The sequence below is a fragment of the Canis aureus genome, chromosome 38, assembly GCF_053574225.1.
Source record: "Canis aureus isolate CA01 chromosome 38, VMU_Caureus_v.1.0, whole genome shotgun sequence".
Lineage (NCBI taxonomy): Eukaryota > Metazoa > Chordata > Mammalia > Carnivora > Canidae > Canis > Canis aureus.
In genome coordinates, this window is record NC_135648.1 from 21002361 (window position 1) to 21008360 (window position 6000).

The window sequence follows — 6000 nt, forward strand, 5'->3', positions numbered from 1 at the left end:
TATGACAGCTCCTGTATCGCCGGCCAAGGACCTGATACTACAATCCTGCCAACCATCCATTTCAAGGTTGGATTTTGGTAAAGAAAAGAGACATCGGATAAAAACTAAGGAAATCTGAGTAAAGCATAGAGTTTGGTTAATTACAGTGTCTCAGGATTGGTTCATTAGCTGTGATAAATGTACGATAGTAATGTAAAATATTAACCATAAGGGAAACTGAACAAAAGTATCCAGAGATTCTATACACTATATTTGCAACATTTCTATAAATTGAAAACTATCCCCCCCCAAATTTATTAAATGTTAGCACAAGGAGAAATAGTAATATGAATATTCTTCTATATATTTTTAAATGTACCTCATAATTAAAACCCTTCCACCAAGAAAAGTAGAGTGGAAACTCATGAAAACTATCCTGTTGAACACTTACTCATTTTTTCAAAATTCAGTTAGAGTATCTTTATTTTGAAGGCTTTTTTATTGCATTATTTATGTTCCTTTTCTACTCAGTGTTACACTTATTAATATCTTTACCTGCGTCCCTCTGTTTTACCTACCTCAAGTTCCCAAGTATGAGCTATAATTATTTTTCTGTTCATAGCCAGTGTCCAGCAAACATAAGTACATGTGGTTAACAGTATATGCTTATTAAATGCATGGAGATTGAGACCATAGGAGAGAAAGAACTAAAGATAAAAATACAGGAATGTCATATGGAAACAACAACCAGAAAGTTAAACCATTAAGAAGACGTAACTAAACAAGATGAGAGAAGATTAAGACAAGAAAAATTCAGTACTATGAAAGACAAGAAGGGGAAGTTTCAAAGAAAAAAGATCAATAATGTCAAAGGCATCAAAGAAGATACAGGGGATTTTAATTTTTTTATTTTTTAAAAAAATTTTATTTATACACGAGAGACACAGAAAGAGAGAGGCAGAAACACAGGCAGAGGGAGAAGCAGGCTCCCTGCAGGGAGCCTAATGTGGGACTTGATGTGGGACCCGATCCTGAGACTCTTGGATCTGAGCCGAAGGCAGACGCTTAACCGTTGAACCACCCAGGCCTCCCGATACAGCAAGTTTTTAATAAGATTGAGTATTGTTGGTTGAATTATGTCTCCCAAAATAATATGTCCAAGTCCTAACTCCCATAACTGGGAATATGACTTTATTTATTTTATTCATTTATTTTATTTATTTATGCCTTTGCAGATATAATCAAGGTAAGTTTAGGTTATACTAGAGTAGGGTCAATAGTCAGTGATTGGTGTTCTTAGAAAGAGGGAGATTTAGACACAGAAACATGCAGACAGCACACAAAGTGGAAGGCTACATGACAATGGAGGCAGAGATTGGTGATGCCACTGCAAAGTAAGGAACTGCAAGGATGACAAAAACCACCAGAAGTTAGGAAGAGCATAAAAGATATTCCCTAGTTACCTCTGGAGATAGTGTGGCTCTGCCAACACCTTCACTTTAGAATTCTGACCTTCAACACTGTGAGGAAACAAGTTTCTGTACTAAACCACCCAGTTTGTAGTAATTTATTGCAGTAGCCCTAGGAAACCAATACACTGAAAAGGGTCAAATAAATGATTAGGAAGCTCACTGAGAGTATTCCAAGATAACTGTTTTAGTTGGGAGACATAAACCATAATTAAAATAGCTGGGAAGTGTGTGAGTGGTGAAGAAATTAATTTTATAATCAAAAATCATCATTTGAAAAATTTTGAAGTCATCAAAACAAAAATAAGTTATGCATTTTCACTTATTATAACACTAGTTATTTAAAAATTTTATATTAAGCAATTTTGCAAGGTTAGCAAAACCTCTAACAGCATGGTTTTATGTGCTATTGGGGGTGGGAATTAGGGTGACATTCATGGACAGCAATTTGAAATGGTTTGTAGCATAAAACTTCATAGCAAAAAAAAAAAAAAAAAAAAAAAAAAAAACTTCATAGCACCTGTAACTTCACAAATTTATTCTCATTTTAAAAATTTCCTTCCTAAATTTATTTTAGCCAATACTATATAACCAATTTTCATGGTTCAGTTCATAATGAAGTAAGAGATGTCTTTCTCTCTCTCTTTCTTTTCTTTCCCTGCTGTATAGTCTGATTCAGCTTTTCTTTGCAGCCTGCTCTATTGTGCAAAGAATCAGGATACCATTTCATTTCTTGTTACTAAGGTCAATATGTAGTTCAATCTTAAAATAACATAAGGAATAAAAGAATACTTCTATTTGCCTCCTCTAAGGCTGAATCCTGTATTGTTTGCCATCAGATAGGTACTGCTACTAGAGGGATTATATCAAAAACTAGCAGCAGCCATTTTTTTTCATTAGGAGTAGATTTTAACTAACTTTGTATCAAAAGAAAGTTATTGATTACTTAATCTTTTTTCCCCAGGTTTTTATTTCAATTCAAGTTAGTTAACATATAGTGTAGTACTAGTTTCAGGAATAAAATTTAGTGATACATCACTGACTTATAAAACCCAGGGTTCTCATAACAAGTGCTCTCCTTAAAGCCCATCACCCAATTAGCCCATTGCCCCTGTCTACCTCCTCTTCAGCTAATCTTCTCATAAGGCTGTCCTAGCACAGCCAATTTCCCCCTACTATTAATGCCTTTTTAAAATTAAATGCTGTAACCATTTCAAGATGTCAGTATCAGAATAGTCATTCTTACGCTTAAGTCTCATGAAATAGATCCTTGCAGTAAGCCTCAGTTTGAACCATGAACTGAAGATAACAGGACCACAGATAACAAATGAGACAAGTATAGTTAACTATTTTATCCAGCAGTTCAATTATTTTTCATCTATAAGACCCCAGAGTTGCATCCTCAGTAAGTGACAATTTTAATCTGTGAACAATTGAAAATAGATTTTTATATGTAATCCAAAGGGATCTTCATAACCTGGGCATTCAAATTTATTTCTAATCATTTAAATTTATTTCTAAACTGGAATACCATTAAGGAGGATTCCAAGGAATTGAAAGTATGCTCCATCTTTTGGTTTATTGAAACTGGCCATGGGTTGATTTTTAAATTACAGTATTTCTATAAAATTAAATTTTAGAGGTGATTACTTTAAAATGATCTTTTGAGGGGTGCTTGGATGGTTCAGTCAGTTAAGGATCTGTCTCCAGCTCAGGTCATGATCCCAGGTTCCTAGGATTGAGCCGCGCAGCAGACTCCCTACTCAGCAAAAAGTCTGCTTGTCCCTCTCCCTCTGCCTCTCTGCCCTGTTCATGCTCTCTCACTCACTCTCTCACTCTCTCTCAAATAAATAAATAAAATCTTTTTAAAAACAAATAAAATTATCTTTTGAGAAATATTTCTGAATGGCATTTTATTCTCTCAGAGTACCTAAAAGAAAAAAAATCTTTTTTTTTATAATCAATTGTATTTTTGTTACTAATGACAATAGGAATATTATTAATAACACGATGTTTAATTATTAACCAACAGGATTTCTTAATAGAATATAAACTTTAAAATGAAACTAGCAGCAACCATTGTTTTTATGATATAAATAGAATCTTATATCTAATCTATTAAAACTCAGTCATGTACCAAGCCTGATTTTTACGTGTTTTATTCCCTTTGATTGTTAAATACATGTCAAAACTGAATTAAGCAGGGCAGCCCGGATGGCTCAGAGGTTTAGCGTCGCCTTTAGCCCAGGGCCTGATCCTGGAGACCTGGGATCGAGTCCCACGTCAGGCTCCCTGCATAAAGCCTGCTTCTCCCTCTGTCTGTGTCTCTGCCTCTCTCTCTCTGTGTCTCTCATGAATAAATAAAATATTTTTTAAAAAACTGAATCAAACATAAATTCTCAGCTATCATTTTATGTTTGAATTTCATTTAAATGATGACATATAAGCTGACCTAATTTTTATATTAACTGGGCTACTAACCATTTACTTTCAACTAACAACACATCACAGGTAAGACTTATTCTATTTCCCCAAAAAAATGATCACTTCTATCTTGCAGTACATAATTTAATAGATATTTCTAGAAGGATAACTTACAAAAAGAAACTATAGTCTACCAAATATAGCTTAGTGTCATTACACAAAATATTACATTGTATTTCTATAAGTCTTCATAGACTAAGAAAAAGATTAATTTTAAGAGTTTCCTTGGTCAGGAGCAAAGATTGGTAACAAAGATTAGGAATACAGTAGCCCCCACTTATCCGCAGGAGATATATTCCAAGATTCCCAGTAGAAGCCTGAAATCACAGATAGTAGGGGACCCTATGTATATAATGTTTTTTTCTATGCATACATATATATATATAACTATGATAAAGCTTAATTTAAAAATTAATCGATGATAGATTAACAACAATAACCATAAAGTAGAATAATTATAACACTATACTGTGATAAAAATTATGTGAATGTGGTCTCTTTCTCTCAAAATATCTTATTGCCCCATACTCACCATTCTTCTTGTGATGATGTGAGATGATAAAATACCTACCATAGTAAGATGAAATGAAGTGAATGATGCAGGTATTTTGACCTAACATTAGGCTACTATTGACCTTCTGATGATATGTCAGAGGATCATCTGCTTCTGGATTGCAGTTGACCATGGGTAACTGAAACTGTGGCTACGAGGGGATGTTTATGCATACACTTGGAGTCAGGATAAATGGTTAGTCTAGTGTTAAATGTTCAAATGTGGAACCAGATAGCCTGGCTTCTAACCTACTTGAGTAATCTATTTAACCCTCTCTGAAATTCAGCTTCCCTTTTGTGCAAAAAAGGAATGATAGAGCTATCTCACAAGGTTTATAAGGGAATTAAAGCAGATAACATATTTAATACAGCACCTGAAACATAAAAATTAATCATTAATCAGCAATTATCATTAGATCTGGAGAGCTTGGAAAGTTGAAACAATGTCATTGCAGGGCCAAACAAGTCACTTTGTTCACAGATTTTCACAGCCTAGAAGAGACTCAGAAATGTGCAGGTATGGGGCACCTGGGTGGCACAGTTGGTTAAGGCCTGACTCTTGGTTTTGGTTCAGGTTGTGATCTCAGGGTCGTTAGATCGAGCCCCAAGTTGGGCTCTACACTCAGCGTGGAGTCTGCTTAGGTTTCTTACTCCCTCTCCCTCTGCCACTCCTCCCTGTGCACCCTTTCTCTCTTTCTCTCTGAAATAAGTAAATAAATCTAGAAAGAAGAAAGAAAGAAAGAAAGAAAGAAAGAAAGAAAGAAAGAAAGAAAGAAAGAAGAAAGAAAGAGAGAAAGAGAAAGAAAGAAAGAAAGAAAGAAAGAAAGAAAGAAAGAAAGAAAGAAAGAAAGAAGAGAAAGAGAGAAAGAGAGAAAGACTAGGAACCTGGGAAAGAGGACATTACAAGTTGCCGCTGGTATAGGGAAAGAACACATTTTCTCTCTCTCTCTCTCTCTCTTTTTTAAGATTTTATTTATTTATTCATGAGAGATACAGAGAGAGAGGCAGAGACATAGGCAGACAGAGAAGCAGGCTCCATTCAGGGAGCCCGATGCGGGACTCAATCCTTGGACTCCAGGATTACGCTCTGAGTCAAAGACAGACTCAACCACTGAGCCACCTGGACCATCTCTTAAGGCTTTTAAAGCTTTCTACGTGTACTTCCATATGACTGAAGAAGTTGCCAAAAGAGATGGTAGTTTGTTTTTTTCTTTTTCCTCTAAAGGGTTATTTGAAGAACTTGCAGTCTAGTTTTAGAAATGTACCTAGTAAGTGCAATGAATAGGAATGGAGGCCCTTGTGTGTTTTTACTTCCCCACAACTAGAATTACCGAAAATTCAGAGTCCATGTTCTTCAAGTCTATGCAAATTGTCAAACTGGATTCTGCTAGCAATGTCCCCTCGGAAAGAAGTTAAGGTACTAGCCTCCTCAGGAGTAGGAAAGGGAATTCTAGAATGTTTGGGCTTCTCTGTGCGAGTGAGGAGACATTCTAAAATAAACATTAAGAATGACCTT